We start from the raw sequence: 20,766 nt of genomic DNA, 5'->3' as shown, positions 1-20,766 counted from the left end.
TCTAGTTACATTGTGATGAATTGAACACCCATAGAATTCTGGTGTTGATCATGTTTTGGTCGCGGAAGAGGTTTAGTCAACTGATCTGCGACATTCAGATCCGTATGCACTTTACAAATATGTATGTCTCCATCTTGAACATTTTCATGAATGGAGTTGAAGCGACGCTTGATGTGTCTGGTCTTCTTGTGAAACCTGGGCTCCTTAGCAAGGGCAATAGCTTAAGTGTTGTCACAGAAGAGAGTCATCGGGCCCGACGCATTGGTAATAACTCCTAGGTCGGTAATGAACTCCTTCATCCAGATTGCTTCATGTGCTGCCTCCGAGGCTGCCATGTACTTCGCTTCACATGTAGATCCCACCACGACGCTTTCCTTGCAACTGCACCAGCTTACTGGCCCACCATTAAAAATATTAATGTATCCAGTTTGTGACTTAGAGTCATTCAGATCTATGTCGAAGCTAGCATCGACGTAACCCTTTACGACGAGCTCTTCGTCACCTCCATAAATGAGAAACACATCCTTAGTCCTTTTCAGGAACTTCAAGATATTCTTAACCGCTGTCCAGTGTTCCATGCCGGGATTACTTTGGTACCTTCCTACCAAACTTACGGCAAGGTTTACATCAGGTTTGGTACACAGCATGGCATACATAATAGACCCTATGGTTAAGGCATAGGGGATGACACTCATCTTTTCTCTATCTTCTGCCGTGGTCGGGCTTTGAGCCGAGCTCAATTTCACACCTTGCAACACAGGCAAGAACCCCTTCTTGGACTGATCCATATTGAAGTTCTTCAATATCTTATCAAGGTATGTGCTTTATGAAAGACCTATGAGGTTTCTCAATCTATCTCTATAGATCTTGATGCCTAATATATAAGCAGCTTCTCCAAGGTCCTTCATTGAAAAACACTTATTCAAGTAGGCCTTTATGCTCTCCAAGAGTTCTATAGCATTTCCCATCAATAGTATGTCATCCACATATAATATGAGAAATGCTACAGAGCTCCCCCATTCACTTTCTTGTAAACGCAGGCTTCTCCATAAGTCTGCATGAACCCAAACGCTTTGATCATTTCATCAAAGCGAATATTCCAACTCCGAGATGCTTGTACCAGCCCATAGATGGAGCACTGGAGCTTGCATACCTTGTTAGCATTCTTAGGATTGACAAAACCTTCCGGGTGCATCATATATAATTCTTCCTTAAGGAAGCCGTTAAGGAATGCCGTTTTGACGTCCATTTGCCATATCTCATAATCGTAGAATGCGGCAATTTCTAACATGATTCAGACGGACTTCAGCTTTGCGACGGGAGAGAAAGTCTCATCATAGTCAACTCCTTGAAGTTGTCGATAACCCTTAGTGACAAGTCGAGCTTTATAGATGGTAACATTACCATCCGCATCCGTCTTCTTCTTAAAGATCCATTTATTTTCTATCACTCGCCGATCATCGGACAAGTCTGTCAAAGTCCATACATTGTTTTCAAACATGGATCCTATCTCGGATTGCATGGCTTCAAGCCATTTGTTGGAGTCTGGGCCCGCCATCGCTTCTTCATAGTTCTAAGGTTCACCGTTGTCCAACAACATGATTTCCAGGACAGGATTGCCATACCATTCTGGTGTGGAACGTGTCCTTGTGGACCTATGAATTTCAGTAGCAACTTGATCCGAAGTACCTTGATCATCATCATTAACTTCCTCTCTAGTCGGTGCAGGCGCCACAGGAACATTTTCTTGAGTTGCGCTACTTTCCGGTTCAAGAGGTAGTACTTCATCAAGTTCCACTTTCCTCCCACTTACTTCTTTCAAGAGAAACTCTTTCTCCAGAAAGGACCCATTCTTGGCAACAAAGATCTTGCCTTCGGATCTGAGGTAGAAGGTATACCCAATGGTTTCCTTAGGGTATCCTATGAAGATGCATTTTTCCGACTTTGGTTCGAGCTTTTAAGGTTGAAGTTTCTTGACATAAGCGTCGCATCCCCAAACTTTCAGAAACGACAGCTTAGGTTTCTTCCCAAACCATAATTCATACGGTGTCGTCTCAACGGATTTAGACGGTGCCCTATTTAAAGTGAATGTAGATGTCTCTAGAGCGTATCCCCAAAATGATAGCGGTAAATCGGTAAGAGACATCATAGAACGCACCATATCCAATAGAGTGCGATTACGACATTCGGACACACTGTTACGCTGAGGTGTTACAGGTGGCGTGAGTTGTGAAACAATTCCACATTTCCTTAAGTGCGTACCAAATTCGTGACTCAAATATTCTCCCCCATGATCTGATCGTAAGAACTTTATTTTTCTGTCACGTTGATTCTCTACCTCATTCTGAAATTCCTTGAACTTTTCAAAGGTCTCAGACTTGTGTTTCATCAAGTAGGCATACCCATATCTACTTAAGTCATTAGTGAGGGTGAGAACATAACAATAGCCTCCGCGAGCCTCAACACTCATTGGACCGCACACATCAGTATGTATGATTTCCAATAAGTTGGTTGTTCGCTCCATTGTTTCGGATAAGGGAGTCTTGGTCATTTTGCCCATGAGGCATGGTTCGCATGTGTCAAATGATTCGTAATCAAGAGACTCCAAAAGTCCATCTGCATGGAGCTTCTTCATGCGCTTGACACCAATGTGACCAAGGCGGTAGTGCCACAAGTATGTGGGACTATCGTTATCAACCTTACATCTTTTGGTATTCACACTATGAATTTGTGTAACATCATGTTCGAGATTCATTCAGAATAAACCATTGACCAGCGGGGCATGACCATAAAACATATCTCTCATATAAATGGAACGACCTTTATTCTTGCATTTAAATGAGTAGCCATCTCATATTAAATGAGATCCAGATACAATGTTCATGCTCATGGTTGGCACTAAATAACAATTATTGAGGTTTAAAACTAATCACGTAGGTAAATGTAGAGGTAGCGTGCTGACGGCGATCACATCGACCTTGGAACCATTCCCGACGCGCATCATCACCTCGTCCTTCGCTAGTCTCCGCTTATTCTGCAGCTCCTGTTTTGAGTTACAAATATGAGCAACCGCACCGGTATCAAAGACCAAGGAGCTACTACGAGTACTGGTAAGGTACACATCAATTACATGTATATCACATATACCTTTGGTGTTGCCGGCCTTCTTGTCCGCTAAGTACTTGGGGTAGTTCCGCTTCTAGTGTCCGCTTCCCTTGCAATAAAAGCACTCAGTCTCAGGTTTGGGTCCATGCTTTGGCTTCTTCCCGGCAACTGGCTTATCGGGCGCGGCAACTCCCTTGCCGTCCTTCTTGAAGTTCTTCTTACCCTTGCCTTTCTTGAAACTAGTGGTTTTATTGACCATCAACACTTGATGTTCCTTTTTGATCTCCACCTCCGCTGATTTCAACATTGAAAATACCTCAGGAATGGTTTTCACCATCCCCTTCATATTGTAGTTCATCACAAAGCTCTTGTAGCTAGGTGGGAGCGACTGGAGGATTCTGTGAATGACCGCGTCATCCGGGAGATTAACTCCCAGCTGAGATAAGCGGTTGTGCAACCCAGACATTTTGAGTATGTGCTCGCTAACAGAACCATTCTCCTCCATCTTACAACTGTAGAACTTGTCGTAGACTTCATATCTCTCGACCCGGGCATGAGCTTGGAAAACCATTTTCAGCTCTTGGAACATCTCATATGCTCCGTGCTGCTCAAATAACTTTTGGAGCCCCGGCTCTAAGCTGTAAAGCATGCCGCACTGAACCAGGGAGTAATCATCACTACGCGACTGCCAGGCGTTCATAACGTCTTGAGTTGCTGGGAAATGGGTGCTTCACCTAGCGGTGCATCTAGGACATATGCTTTCTTGGCAGCTATGAGGATGATCCTCAAGTTCCGGATCCAGTCCGTATAGTTGTTGCCATCGTCTTTCAGCTTGGTTTTCTCTAGGAACGCGTTGAAGTTGAGGGCAACATTAGCGTGGGCCATTTGATCTACAAGACATATTGTAAAGATTTTAGACTAAGTTCATGATAATTAAGTTCATCTAATCAAATTATATAATGAACTCCCACTCAGACAGACATCCCTCTAGTCATCTAAGTGATACATGATCCGAGTCAACTAGGCCGTGTCCGATCATCACGTGAGATGGACTAGTCATCATCGGTGAACATCTTCATGTTGATCATATCTTCTATACGACTCATGTTCGACCTTTCGGTCTCTTGTGTTCCGAGGCCATGTATGTACATGCTAGGCTCGTCAAGTCAACCTAAGTGTTTTGCATGTGTAAATCTGGCTTACACCCATTGTATTCGAACGTTAGAATCTATCACACCCGATCATCACGTGGTGCTTCGAAACAACAAACCTTCGCAACGGTGCACAGTTAGGGGGAGCACTTTCTTGAAATTTTATGAGGGATCATCATATTTATGCTACCGTCGTTCTAAGCAAATAAGATGTAAAACATGATAAACATCACATGCAATCAAATAGTGACATGATATGGCCAATATCATTTTGCTCCTTTTGATCTCCATCTTCGGGGCACCATGATCATCATCATCACCGGCATGACACCATGATCTCCATCATCGTGTCTTCATGAAGTTGTCACGCCAATGATTACTTCTACTACTATGGCTAACAATTTAGCAATAAAGTAAAGTAATTACATGGCGTTATTCAATGACACGCAGGTCATACAATAATTAAGACAACTCCTATGGCTCCTGCCGGTTGTCATACTCATCGACATGCAAGTCGTGATTCCTATTACAAGAACATGATCAATCTCATACATCACATATATATCATTCATCACATATATATCATTCATCACATCCTTTTGGCCATATCACATCACACGGCATATGCTGCAAAAACAAGTTAGACGTCCTCTAATTGTTGTTGCATGTTTTTACGTGGCCGCTATAGGTTTCTAGCAAGAACGTTTCTTACCTACGCCAAAACCACAACGTGATATGAAAATTGCTATTTACCCTTCATAAGGACCCTTTTCATCGAATCCGATCCGACTAAAGTGGGAGAGACAGACACCCGCTAGCCACCTTATGCAACTAGTGCATGTCAGTCGGTGGAACCTGTCTCACGTAAGCGTATGTGTAAGGTCGGTCCGGGCCGCTTCATCCCATGATGCCGCTGAAACAAGATAAGACTTGTAGTGGCAAGTAAATTGACAAAATCGATGCCCACAACAAACTTGTGTTCTACTCGTGCAAAGAAACTACTCATAGACCTAGCTCATGATGCCACTGTTGCGGATCGTTGCAAAAATTAAAAAAAATTCTATGCATCACCAAGATCAATCTATGGAGTAACTAGCAACGAGAGAGAGGGGAGTGCATCTTCATACCCTTGAAGATCGCGAGACGGAAGTGTTGCAAGAACGCGGATGAAGGAGTCGTACTCGAAGCGATTCAGATCGTGGTGGATTCCGATCTTAGCACCGAACAATGGCACCTCCGCGTTCAACACACGTGTAGCCCGGTAACGTCTCCCACGCCTTGATCCAGCAAGGAGGAGGGATAGGTTGAGGAAGAGGGCTCCAACAGCAGCACGACGGCGTGGTGGTGATGGAGTGGTAGTTCTCCGGCAGGGCTTCGCCAAGCACTTGCGGAGGAGGAGAGGAGTTGGGAAGGGGAGGGGCTGTGCCTTGGATGTGGTGCTGCAGCCCTCCCCTCGCCCCTCTATTTATAGGAGAAGGGGGAAGGGCGTCCGGCTCCTCTAGATGGGATCTAGAGGGCGGCCAAGGGGGGAGGGGGCTTGCCCCCCAAGCAAGGGAGGCCCCCCCCTTAGGGTTCCCCCCAACCCTAGGCGCATGGGCCCTAGGGGGGTTGCGCCCAGCCCTCCAAGGGGCTGGTTCCCTTCCCTCTACAGCCCATGAGGCCCTCCGGGACAGGTGGCCCCTCCTAGTGGACCCCCGGAACCCCTCCGGTGGCCCCGGTACAATACCAGTACGCCCCCGAATATTTCTGGTGACCGTATGACAACTTCCCATATATAAATCTTCACCTCCGAACCATTCCAGAACTCCTCGTGACGTCCGGGATCTCATCCGGGACTCCGAACAACATTTGGTAATCACATACAAATCTTCCTTATAACCCTAGCGTCATCGAACCTTAAGTGTGTAGACCCTACGGGGTCGGGAATTATGCAGACATGACCGAGACAGCTCTGCGGCCAATAACCAACAGCGGGATCTAAATACCCATGTTGGATCCCACATGTTCCATGATGATCTCATCCGACGAACCACGATGTCAAGGATTCAAGCAATCCCGTATACAATTCCCTTTGTCAATCGGTACGTTACATGCCCGAGATTCGATCGTCGATATCCCAATACCTCGTTCAATCTCGTTACCGGCAAGTCACTTTAATCATTCCGTAATGCATGATCCCACGACCAACTACTTAGTCACATTGAGCTCATTATGATGATGCATTACCGAGTGGGACCAGAGATACCTCTCCGTCATACGGAGTGACAAATCCCAGTCTCGATTCATGCCAACCCAACAGACACTTTTGGAGATACCTGTAGTGCACCTTTATAGTCACCCAGTTACGTTGTGACGTTTGGTACAACCAAAGCACTCCTATGGTATCCCGGAGTTACACAATCTCATGGTCTAAGGAAATGATACTTGACATTAGAAAAGCTCTAGCAAACGAACTACACGATCTTGTGCTATGCTTAGGATTGGGTTTTGTCCATCACATCATTCTCCTAATGATGTGATCCCGTTATCAATGACATCCAATGTCCATAGTCAGGAAACCATGACCATCTGTTGATCAACGATCTAGTCAACTAGAGGCTCACTTGGTTCACACATGTATTACGGTTTCCGGTCAATACAATTATAGCATGAACAATAGAAAATTTATCATGAACAAGGAAATATAATAATAACCATTTTATTACTGCCTCTAGGGCATATTTCCAACAGTCTCCCACTTGCACTGGAGTCTATAATCTAATTACATTGTGATGAATCAAACACCCATAGAATTCTGGTGTTGATCATGTTTTGCTTGCAAAAGAGGTTTAGTCAACGGATTTGCGACATTCAGATCCGTATGCACTTTACAAATATCTATGTCTCCATCCTGAACATTTTCACGAATGGAGTTGAAGCGACGCTTGATGTGTCTGGTCATCTTGTGAAACCTGGGCTCCTTGGCAAGGGCAATAGCTCAAGTGTTGTCACACAAGAGAGTCATCGGGCCCGACGCATTGGGAATAACTCCTAGGTTGGTAATGAACTCCTTCATCCAGATTGCTTCATGTGCTGCCTCCGAGGCTGCCATGTACTCCGCTTCACATGTAGATCCTGCCACGACGCTTTGCTTGCAACTGCACCAGCTTACTGCCCCACCATTCAAAATATATATGTATCGGGTATTGTTACTTAGAGTCATCCAGATCTGTGTCGAAGCTAGCATCGACGTAACCCTTTACGACGAGCTCTTTGTCACCTCCATAAATGAGAAACATATCCTTAGTCCTTTTCAGGTACTTAAGGATATTCTTGACCGCTGTCCAGTGTTCCATGTTGGGATTACTTTGGTACCTTCCTACCAAACTTACGGCAAGCTTTACATCAGGTCTGGTACACAGCATGGCATACATAATAGACCCTATGGCTGAGGCATAGGGGATGACACTCATCTTTTCTCAATCTTCTGCCATGGTCGGGCTTTGAGCCGAGCTCAATTTCACACCTTGCAACACAGGCAAGAACCCCTTCTTGGACTGATCCATATTGAACTTCTTCAATATCTTCTGAAGGTATGTGCTTTGTGAAAGACCTATGAGGCGTCTCGATCTATCTCTGTAGATCTTGATGCCTAATATATAAGCAGCTTCTCCAAGGTCCTTCATTGAAAAACAATTATTCAAGTAGGCCTTTCTGCTCAACCAAGAGTTCTATATCATTTCCAATCAACAGTATGTCATCCACATATAATATGAGAAATGCTACAGAGCTCCCACTCACTTTCTTGTAAACACAGGCTTCTCCATAAGTCTGCATGAACTCAAACGCTTTGATCATTTCATCAAAGCGAATGTTCCAACTCCAAGATGCTTGCACCAGGCCATAGATGGAGCGCTGGAGCTTGCATACCTTGTTAGCATTCTTAGGATCGACAAAACCTTCCGGCTGCATCATATACAATTCTTCCTTAAGGAAGCCGTTAAGGAATGCCGTTTTGACGTCCATTTGCCATATCTCATAATCGTATAATGCGGCAATTGCTAACATGATTCAGACGGACTTCACCTTTGCTACGGGAGAGAAAGTCTCATCATAGTCAACTCCTTGAACTTGTCGATAACCCTTAGCGACAAGTCAAGCTTTATAGATGGTAACATTAACATCCGCATCCGTCTTCTTCTTAAAGATCCATTTATTTTCTATCGCTCGCCGATCATCGGGCAAGTCTGTCAAAGTCCATACTTTGTTTTCATACATGGATCCTATCTCGGATTGCATGGCTTCAAGCCATTTGTTGGAGTCTGGGTCCGCCATCACTTCTTCGTAGTTCGAAGGTTCACCGTTATCCAACAACAAAATTTCCAGGACAGGATTGCCAAACCATTCTGGTGTGGAGCGTGTCCTTGTGGACCTATGAAGTTCAGTAGCAACTTGATCCGAAGTACCTTGATCATCATCATTAACTTCCTCTCTAGTCGGTGTAGGCACCACAAGAACATTTTCTTGAGCTGCGCTACTTTCGGTTCAAGAGGTAGTACTTCATCAAGTTCCACTTTCCTCCCACTTACTTCTTTTGAGATAAACTCTTTCTCCAGAAAGGACCCATTCTTGGCAACAAAGATCTTGCCTTCGGATCTGAGGTAGAAGGTATACCCAATGGTTTCCTTAGGGTATCCTATGAAGACGCATTTTTCCGACTTGGGTTCGAGCTTTTTAGGTTGAAGTTTCTGGACATAAGCATCGCATCCCCAAACTTTTAGAAACGACAGCTTAGGTTTCTTCCCAAACCATAATTCATACGGTGTCGTCTCAACGGATTTAGACGGTGCCCTATTTAAAGTGAATGTTGCTGTCTCTAGAGCGTATCCCCAAAATGATAGCGGTAAATCGGTAAGAGACATCATAGATCGCACCATATCCAATAGAGTGCGATTACAATGTTCGGACACACCGTTACGCTGAGGTGTTCCAGGCGGCGTGACTTGTGAAACAATTCCACATTTCCTTAAGTGCGTACCAAATTCGTGACTCAAATATTCTCCCCCATGATCTGATCGTAAGAACTTTATTTTTATATCACGTTGATTCTCTACCTCATTATGAAATTCCTTGAACTTTTCAAAGGTCTAAGACTTGTGCTTCATCAAGTAGACAAACCCATATCTACTTAAGTCATCAGTGAGGGTGAGAACATAACGATAGCCTCCGCGAGCCTCAACAGTCATTGGACCACACACATCAGTATGTATGATTTCCAATAAGTTGGTTGCTCGCTCCATTGTTCTGGAGAACGGAGTCTTGGTCATTTTGCCCCATGAGGCATGGTTCGCATGTGTCAAATGATTCGTAATCAAGAGACTCCAAAGGTCCATCTGCATGGAGCTTCTTCATGCGCTTGACATCAATGTGACCGAGGCGGCAGTGCCACAAGTATGTGGGACTATCGTTATCAACCTTACATCTTTTGGTATTCACACTATGAATATGTGTAACATCACATTCGAGATTCATTAAGAATAAACCATTGACCAGCGGGACATGACCATAAAACATATCTCTCCTATAAATGGAACAACCATTATTCTCGGATTTAAATGAGTAGCCATCTCGTATTAAACGAGATCCAGATACAATGTTCATGCTCATGGTTGGCACTAAATAACAATTATTGAGGTTTAAAACTAATCACGTAGGTAAATGTAGAGGTAGCATGCTGACGGCGATCACATCGACCTTGGAACCATTCCCGACGCGCATCATCACCTCGTCCTTCGCTAGTCTCCGCTTATTCTGCAGCTCCTGTTTTGAGTTACAAATATGAGCAACCGCACCAGTATCAAAGACCAAGGAGCTACTACGAGTACTGGTAAGGTACACATCAATTACATGTATATCACATATACCTTTGGTGTTGCCGGCCTTCTTGTCCGCTAAGTACTTGGGGTAGTTCCGCTTCTAGTGTCCGCTTCCCTTGCAATAAAAGCACTCAGTCTCAGGTTTGGGTCCATGCTTTGGCTTCTTCCCGGTAACTGGCTTACCGGGCGCGGCAACTCCCTTGCCGTCCTTCTTGAAGTTCTTCTTACCCTTGCCTTTCTTGAAACTAGTGGTTTTATTGACCATCAACACTCGATGTTCCTTTTTGATCTCCACCTCCGCTGATTTCAACATTGAAAATACCCCAGGAATGGTTTTCACCATCCCCTGCATATTATAGTTCATCACAAAGCTCTTGTAGGTAGGTGGGAGCGACTGGAGGATTCTGTCAATGACCGCGTCATCCGGGAGATTAACTCCCAGCTGAGATAAGCCGTTGTGCAACCCAGACATTTTGAGTATGTGCTCGCTGACAGAACCATTCTCCTCCATCTTACAACTATAGAACTTGTCGGAGACTTCATATCTCTCGATCCGGGCATGAGCTTGGAAAACCATTTTCAGCTCTTGGAACATCTCATATGCTCCGTGCTGCTCAAAACACTTTTGGAGCCCCGGTTCTAAGCTGTAAAGTATGCCGCACTGAACTAGGGAGTAATCATCACTACACGACTGCCTGGCGTTCATAACGTCTTGAGTTGCTAGGAAAACGGGTGCTTCACCTAGCGGTGCATCTAGGACATATGCTTTCTCAACACATGAATGATCCTCAAGCAAACAAGCACACACGAGAATATTCATCCCACGCTATGACTCCCCGGCAACGGCGCCAGAAAAAGGTCTTGATAACCCACAAGTGTAGGGGATAATTGTGGCCTCTTTCGATAAGTAAGAGTGTCGAACCCAATTAGGAGCTAAAGGTAGAACAAATATCCTCTCAAGTCCTATTTGCCACTGATACGACTCTATGCACGCTTAGTATTCACTTTACCTAGAACAAGTATGAAACTAGTAGTACTTTGTAGGTGTTGTTGGATAGGTTTGCAAGATAGTAAAGAGCACGTAAATAAAAAGTAGGGGATGTTTAGAAGCAATCAAGTAAATATAGCGAGTGTGGAAAAGTGGTGGTAGGAGTTGTGAAATTGTCCCTAAGCAACTGACTACTTTACTAGACTTATAGCAAGTTTTATGTGGGAGAGGCATAGGCTAACATACTTTCTCTTCTTGGATCATATGCACTTATGATTGGAACTCTAGCAAGCATCCGCAACTACTAAAGATCATTAAGGTAAAACCCAACCATAGCATTAAAGCATCAAGTCCCCTTTGTCCCATACGCCACAACCCCCTTACTCGGGTTTATGCTTCTGTAACTCAAGCAACCCACTATAAGCGAATCATGAACATATTGCAACACCCTACAGGGGGAATCCCTTACGCTTGCGTGACACAGAGGGCACAATAGGACAGCAACATAACCACAAGCAAATTTAACCAATCATAGCAATTCACCAATCACCGATAAGACAACAAAAATCTACGCAGACATCATAGGATGGCGACACATCATTGGATAATAATATGAAGCATAAAGAACCATGTTCAAGTAGAGGGTACATCGGGTTGCGGGAGAGTGGACCGCTGTAGATAGAGGGGGGAAGGTGATGGAGATGTTGGTGAAGATGACGGCGGTGTTGGTGAAGATCGCGCTGATGATGATGGCCCCCGGTGTCGCTCCGGCGCCATCGGAAGCAAGGGGGAGAGAGGCCCCCTTCTTCTTCTTCTTCCTTGACCTCCTCCCTAGATGGGACAAGGGTTTCTCCTATGGTCCTTGGCTCCCATGGCTTGGGAGGGGCGAGAGCCCCTCCGAGATTGGATCTATCTCTCTGTTTCTGCATTCTAGAATCCTGCCCTGGCACTGTTTCTTTTATATCTGGAGATCCGTAACTCCGATTGGATTGAAACCTTCGCCCAGATCGTTTTCCAAAAATTAGCTTTCTTGCGGCCAAAGAAGGGCATCAACCGCCTTACGAGGGGCCCACGAGGGTGGGGGGCACGCCCACCTAGAGTGGGCATGGGGCCCTGTCTTGTGGCCACCTCGGGTACCATCTCGCGTTGATTTTACTTCCCAAAAATCACAAATATTCCAAAATAATTCTCCGTCCGTTTTATCCCGTTTGGACTCTGTTTGATATGGGGTTTCTGCGAAACATAAAACATGCAACAGACAGGAACTAGCACTGGGCACTGGATCAATATGTTAGTCCCAAAAATAATATAAAAAGTTGCCAAAAGTATATGAAAGTTGAATAATATTGGCATGGAACAATCAAAAATTATAGATATGATGGAGACGTATCAATACGCATCCAAGACCCTGTCTGGAAGCATCACAGTATACATCAAAGCTGCGGTAGATGTCTGGAAGTGTCAACACAGGGGCTTAGCTCAATCTGATTTTCAGCTCGCTGAAACTTTTCTCACAATCCTCAGTTCATTCAAATTTCTTATCCTTTTTGAGAAGCTCTGTCATTGGCTTGGAAATTTTAGATAAACCTTCAATGAACCGGCGATAGTATCCGACTAATCCAAGGAAACTCTGGATTTGAGACACTATTGTGGGTGCCAACCAATCAAGCACGTCTTTTACTTTGCTTGGATCCACGGCTATACCTTCCGCGGATATTATGTGCCCAAGTAATCCAACTTGCTTGAGCCAAAACTCACATTTACTGAACTTGGCGTACAGTTGATGGTCACGGTGTCTTTTGTGCTTGTCTTCACTTGTTGAGTATATGAGAATATCATCGATAAAAACCACCACAAATTTATCGAGGAAATCCATGAATACTTTATTCATCATGTGCATGAAGAAAGCAGGGGCATTGGTGAGGACGAAGGACATAACAGTATATTCATAAAGACCGTACCGAGTAGTGAATGCGGTCTTAGGAATATCTTCCTTTTTAATCTTGAGTTGGTGGTATCCGGTCCTCAAATCAATCTTGGAAAATACTTTGGCCCCACTGAGTTGATCAAATAAGTCATCAATCCTGGGCAGTGGATATTTATTTTTGATGGTGACATCATTCAGCTGACGGTAATCTACACACATACGGAGACTTCCATCTTTCTTCTCCATGAATATAGCAGGTGATCACCATGGCGAGGAATTGAGACGGATATAACCTTTTTGGAGCATCTCATCAAGCTGTTTCTTTAGCTCCACTAATTCTAATGATGACATTCGATAATATTTCGTGTATAACGGTGTTGTTCCGGGCACAAGATCGATTGCAAACTCGAGCTCTCGGTCTAGTGGCATGCCTCGCGGCTCTTTTGGTAATACATCGGGAAACTCACTAACTACAGGAATTAATTCCAACTCAGCCACAGCGGCAAAAACCATTTCTTTCTGTGGTATGCTCCTGCTGGCATGGAATTTTGTAGCTTGCCCTTCTGGACTGGTCAAGGTGACTTCTCAGGTTGCGCAGTTAATACAGATTGGTATTGTGTCAACCAATTCATTCCCAAAATGATGTCCAACTTAACAGACTCAATGACTATCAAGGAAGCAATAAAGTGGACTCCATTGATATTTATTTCCAGATTACGGCAGACTAGATTGCTTCTAAGCAAAGATCCCGGGGATTGTACCAGCATATTCTTACTCAAAGTCGAACAAGGAAATTTGTTTTGGGCAACAAAACTCCGCGAAATAAAAGAGTGGGAAGCCCCAGAGTCAAATAAAATTACGGCAGGTATGCTATTAACTGAAAACATACCAATGACGACTTCGGATTTCTCTTGGGCTTCGTCTGTGGAGAGGGCGTGGACTTGTCCGGTGATGTTTTCCTGGACAGGGTATGCCCCAATATAATTGACTTGTGGCCTGAATGGAGAGTTATTCCTGCCGCCCTTGGGACACTGTCTGGCGTAATGTCCGGTTTGCCCACAACTATAACAGGAATTGTTACGCTGGCATTCTTCTCACACCGGGTTGGTTATGACATTTTTGACTTGCGTAGGGGCCTTGTTAATATTCTGCTGCCAATTGGGCTTGTACTCTACTTGCGGTTGCTGCTAGGTACGAGCCTTTTGCATAGGCTGAACCTCCTTCCTTGGTTCAAACTTGTGCTTGTGATCATTGTTTGAAGTCTTGTTGTCGTGTATCAGTTTGTGCTCCCTCTCAGCAATGAGGGCCTTGTTTACCAGAGTTTGGAAATTGGTGAAATCAAACATGCTGAGGGTGCATTAGAGATGTTGATTTAGTCCTCTAAGAAAACGGTCAATCTTCCTTTCTTCGGTGGCCACATCATGAAGAGAATAGCGGGCCAAATGATTGAACTTATTCAAATATTCACTCACAGACTGGCTCCCTTGGAGGACCGCGAGGAATTCATGCTATTTGACCTTCATAACTCCAGCAGGAATATGGTATTTACCGAACCGGTCCTTGAATTTTACCCAGGTGATTTCTTCATCAGCAGGCCACATAGCTTTTTCATTTTCCCACCATATTGCAGCAGCGCCTTCAAGATAATGGGTTGTGAATGGGACTTTGTCATTTGTATCAGTATGGGCAATCTCAAGTTTCTTCTCAATAGTTCGCAACCAGTCGTCTGCATCCAATGGATCAATAACCTGACTGAAACTGGGAGGGTTGGTTCTCTAAAAGTCTGACAATTTGGACTGATGACCATTTTGATTTCCATTCTGTCCAACCATAGCTTGCACACTTCTCAACATTTCAAGCAGATCATTATTTCGCCTTTCTTCAAACATACGGAGAATTTGCTCGGTGGAGGGTGGATTTGGCGGTGGATGCAATGGTGGAACATACGGCTCGAGGGAGTGTCCTACCTGTCGTGCGGAACGACGAACAGGGGTATCCTCACAAGCGTCGCTACTGGTGCCTTCCCGCGTCATCCTATTTTTTTTCAAGACAACACGATCGAGATGAGCAACATCCAAAAAGAAACACAGTGGGGAAAAGCCAGCAACAAAAACCCGGAAGAAAGCGAAAGTCCGAAGGAAACCCATCGAATAAGGGAAAGTCCAACATAATTATACATAGACCCGTACATAAATGACATAATAAGTTCAACTACTCTCATACATCGAACGGAACATCATGACTCGTACGACTACATTCGTACATCAACCTGATAACTGCGAATACTCGAGCGCTCTAATGCTTTGCTGGTGCTGCGGTGTCCTCTCCTGAAGCGGACTCGGATCCTGAACTGACGGTGTTATCCGCGACCTCCGGGTTAAATGTAACACGACGGCGCTGCCTCGAGGGCTCTCCCTCAGGAGCAGGTGCAGGATGAGGCTGAAACATCGGGTCTACAGGGTTAGTGAGAAGAGAAACCCACTCAGCGGGAGCACTAAGAGGGTTCACAGTTGAGGTGCCCGAGCTACTCGGGGGAGCAACTGGTGAAACTGGTGAGCTAGAACTGGATGGAAGATAAGGAGTAAATCCCGTAGACGATGGAGTACTGACAGCTCTAGTAGCGGCTAAAGCAACACGGACATGAGTCAGCTCTCGAGTCAGCTCGTGGATCAGAAGGTAGCTAGCAGTAATGTATTGAGAAAGGTGGCTAGTAGTACTATCGGACTCCGGATCAATGGTAGGAAAATAGACACGACCATTATCGTGCAGGGAGGGATAGTAGTAGAAACCTGGATGGTTCTGCATTCGGACCTCATTATAGCGTAGCTCGACGAGGACCTCAAATGCAGCAAACTGGACAGCCTGAGAAGCGGTAGAAGCGTAACTGCTCCTGGAAGTGCGAGTGTAAGATGTGGAAGATGAACTAGTGCGTAGAGTAACCACGGCGTGATACTCATACATTGAATCTGACAGACGCTCCCGGTACACACGATAGACTGGGTCGTCACTGTGAGGATACAGTCGACTTCACACGTTGCGAAGAATATGCGGTGACGTGTACGTCATCAGCTGCAACTGGCACGGATACGGCACCGGAGCCATCTACACTCACAGCCATTAGAAGTTTGAAATAAAATAACCAAGTGCATGCAATGCAACAACCAGCTAAAAAAACTATCGCTACTCAACTTTTACACTAACTAACGTCCAGTAACGCGGCGGGAGTCTAGCGTGTCCTACAGTCAGCGCGGCTCTGATACCAAGCGTTGTGGCACCCCAGCTCAGAGCAACCGGTTTACCTTGCATTGCCAGCCCAGAGACCATGTCTTATGGCAACACACAACATCTTGGTACAGAATACAACCGCTTTATTGATGCTAGCGGAACATAGTTCATATTACAACAAGTTAGGAGGCCAAGCAGCACACACGGTGCAGTTGAACACTATGTACATTATTTAATGAACATAAGGGGGCCTCTATCATGACGACTACGCGGCAAGGGAACGACGACGAAGAGGGACTCCATAGCACAGGGACACCGATGTGAAAACGGTCTAGACTCGAACAGCACTCCGTTCCAACGAACATTTCCTGAAATCTGGCATGACACGCCAAGTCAGTACATTGAATGTACTTGCAAGCTCACAACAATCATAAACATAATGACAAACAATATCATGATATTAACCAATTGAATCATCAATGCAAGATCATGCTATGGATGTAGTGAATCAAATCTTGTGCCTCAAGTCCCCCGGACTTGCTTACCAATGGGTTACCAAGTAACCAATGGTGATCTCTCTTGGATCACAAAACGGACCAACCACGTGGTCATCAAACGGGTTGCCATGCAACCAAACGGTGATCTTTCTCGAATCACAAACGGACCAACATCTTGGTCATCAACATCAACATGGTTCTTCAACCATCCTCTTTCCAACAGTGCCATGTTATTTTAGTGTGCAAGATTTATTTAAAATGTTGACCCATGGTGTGACCTACTTTCGAGCATGTCTGTAACCGTGGACTCGGCTATAGATAGATTTAATACACTCTGTAGAGGTAGCGCACTGTACCCACACCAAGGAACCCACGGCCTTGCACTCCCATTCGGGTGGACCAACGGCATTCCAACAAAACCCCTCCATTGCCACGACACTCTCTCGGCCACTCCGACTAACTCCCCATTGAGCTAAATCATGAGTGGCCCCGTGTCTACCCCAGACACCAACGGCCACTGTCGTGGCAAATGGCCACATCGTGGCAAAACGGTCCCAAACGGGGACAAGGTACCATAACAACATCAACGGGCACACAAGGTTATGTCTGCTTATCGGGCCAGGGTACCGCACACCCATAACCTTCCCTTCTTGGAGGTATCGACAAGAGGCATGACAACAGACCGAATAAAGGCCTTCCCATAAAGGCAAATGTGGTTGCGCTTGGAAAAACTCGATTCAGTGGCACCATGACCCGATCAACGATATGTTCAAGTTGATTTATTATCAGGTTCAACTTAAGATAAAAATGACCGGTGTCATGACATGCCATGCAAATGCACTCATATAACATGCTTCGCTAATCATCAGAACCATATCGGGTCAACTTATATCAAACACTAACCAAACATTTCAGAAACTCATGGCACTATTCTGGTCATGTTTATGCAGCAACTAATCATGGAAATAACTTAACATACTCTTCTTCTTACTCAAGACAATATTCTCCAATCTAGTTCGTTTTATAAGCAAATTAATTCTCCGTAACCTATCATTACTTATAATAACTCAAATCACACTTAGTTAACTTTTAACTTTCTACTAAACAACATACCCACATGAATAAGCTTGCAACAGAATGTAAATAATTATTTAACTAGGTGATTTAAATACATGAACTATTTTAACAATTCAAGTTGAAAATAAATCACAGATATTGCAATGGCACCATGAAAATGTTGGTGTGGCTTGCCTTAGTGCAGATGAGGGTCACACTCCTCCTGGTGATCCTCAAGACAAGCTTCACTCTCTGAAAACAATTATAAACACAAAAAGAAAACATCAAGAACCCTTCTGAAATTTACCAGAAAATCTAAGCAGCAGGGAAACATCCCATCTTAGGGTTAAAAAGTTATGGCTGTTTGAAGTGTTCTGGAATGATTTAAATTTTGAATTTAAATAAACAGAACTGGGGGGTGACGTCGAAGGCGTAAACCCCGCGGGGCGCCTCAACTTGTACCGCTTCAGGCGCGTACAGAGTGGCTGACTAGTGGGCCCCGCTAGTCAGGTGAGAGGGAGGGGGAGAAAGACACAGAGGGCGGCGGGGCTCCGCCGGAGCACACGCCGGCGAGGAGGGCTCCTTGGCCAAAACTGGAGGGAGGGATCAAAAGAGGGGACGGAGGCGCACCTGCCCGTACCCGTAGGTTAGCTAGGGGTGGTCGGACGGCATCGGAAATGGCCTCTCCAGCAGCGACAGAAAGCAGAGGTCGCCGAAGTTGAAAACGACGGTGACTAGAGGCAGCACCAGGGGCTCCAATCGGGTGGAACGGCACCACCGGGGCGCGGCGGAGGCCCTGGAAGGGTCGCCTGAGCTTGGGAGGGGCTGGAGCGGTGCAGGCGGACAGAGGGGATCACCGGCGAGCTCGAGCTCGGGGACGGCGGCCCGAGGCCTGCCCGGTCAGGCCACGGCTTTCTACAGGTTTGTGGAGTGTGTGTGAGGAGTGGATGATGCTCGAGGATGCTGGGGAGAGCTCTATTTTTAGCCGAGCGAGCAGAGGTGCTCGAGCTCCACCGGAGGACACCTGGACGCTGCGCCCGGCGACGAGCAGCGCCAGAGAGAGAGGGGGAAGGCGACGCAACTCACGCAGGAACTGTGGGCTAGCGGAGACGAGCACAGGAGCGAGGGGAACGCGATGAACACGGTGCGCAGCGCACTGTTGGGTTGGCCGGATCGCGCCTGTGCTCGCTGCGGTGAGCTCCGGCATCGGCGAGCACCAGGGTGAAGTTAATGGCGTCAAGACGGTGATGGTGGCGGGATTTGGCAAGGTTTGGCAGGTGGGGGAGCGATCACGCGAGCAACAGAGGCTCGGGCGCGACGCAGAGCACGTCGGCTGCATGCCAGCACGCCTGGACGAACGCGGTCACCGCGTGAACTCTGACCTCAGGCCGAGCTAAGCCTAAACTTCATGTCTGGCGTGTTGTTCATGGTAGATTTAGAGGTTACCACACTTTGGTTTGAGCTCAGACGCAGTGAACATGTTTTTTACATCACTCCAAGTTACTGGATAGTAACTTTGAGAGCTTGCCGTGGTTAAACGGTTGGGAATTGGGAGCTGTGCTTTGGTGGTTAGCAATGAGCTAGGAGGGTAGTGATGCACAAGAAAATGCAGCACCAATGGAGCAAGTAAAATGGTAGTTGATGTAGAAACTACCATTTCTGTCTAGAATAGAAAATAATTTCTGTAGCAAAAATATTCCAAAAAGTGGTGTGATATTTTTGCTCAGGGAGTTTCCCTAGGGTTCAAAGGACTTTTGTGAATTTTCTCAGATTTTTGTGGGCAAGAAAAATAGGGGTTGCTTTGAAGCACAAGTTTCTGTTTAGGGTTTTTGAGAGGAAAATGAATATTTTTCATTAAAGAAAAATATCCATGACATTATTTTTAGGTAGAACAGAGAGGAAATGATGGTTTGGAGGAGGAGTGAGCCACTTGGGTGAAAGCCAAGGTGATGCCCAAGTGTTTTAAGTCCAACTGAAATGATTCAAACTCAAAATTCAAATCAAAACCCAACTGAAAACCAGAAGAGAAAAGAGGGCAAAAACCAGGCTGTCACAATTTGCGTCGGCGCGGATACACGATGGACGCGCGCGCTCTCCCTCTCCCCCCCCCCCACGCTCGCACAACCTCCACCGCCTGCTTCGTCGCCGACACCGCCGACCATTTTTTTTCGATGAAAAAGGATAAATAGATAATTCTTGCGTACAAATATAAAAGAAAAGATCAACTACTCATCGTTTTCCGACATTGACTTGGTAATGTCCTCCTCCGTGTCTAAATATAGGCGTCAGCAGCCTGCTCGTCCGTGAAGTCCCACCCCGATGTTTCTCGCAGCTTCAGTCTCAATTGAACGGCCTGCTTCTGCGCATGCTTGCACTCTCGATAGGCGGCTCGCTCCGTCCTCCTCGCCTTCCTCTCCGTCATCCTCTGCTCATAGAACTGACGTTCGTCGACAATGTCCTGTGGGAAGCGTTCGCGCCACACCACCAAGGCTTGCACATCCATCTCGGCGATGGCGAGGTGACGCTGCCGCCTCCGGTGGACGCGACGATCCTCGTCGGTGAAAAGCCGCGGGAGAGGTGCCAGATCCTGCGCCCGCTGGCTCGACATGTCAGGAAAATTCATCTCCCAACTAGGCCGTAGGAGGCGCCATGCCACCGCGTCGTACGCGCGGGTCGCCTACTCTGCAGTGTCGAAGGTGCCGAGAATGAGGCGTTTCTCGCCAAACAAGATCTCAGCGGAGAAGGCGACGGAGGGGCGCTCGCGGACTTCGCAAAAATCTGAAGCACCGAGGATGCGCATAGACATGGTGGCGCACAGGCGGCGAGGCTAGTGAGAGGGGGCGAGACGAGTGGGCGGCAGACTGAGTGTGGAGGGAGCGCCTTCTTATAATGAGCGCCGGCCACGGCGCGCCAAAATAAGCGCGCGAACATTTCCCGCGCTCTGGAGCTCCAAAGCCAGCGC

Source organism: Triticum dicoccoides, chromosome 3B (assembly GCF_002162155.2).
Source record: "Triticum dicoccoides isolate Atlit2015 ecotype Zavitan chromosome 3B, WEW_v2.0, whole genome shotgun sequence".
In the NCBI taxonomy this organism is placed as follows: Eukaryota; Viridiplantae; Streptophyta; class Magnoliopsida; order Poales; family Poaceae; genus Triticum; species Triticum dicoccoides.
The sequence above is the reverse complement of the archived record's forward strand: the minus strand, read 5'-3'. Positions refer to the sequence as shown.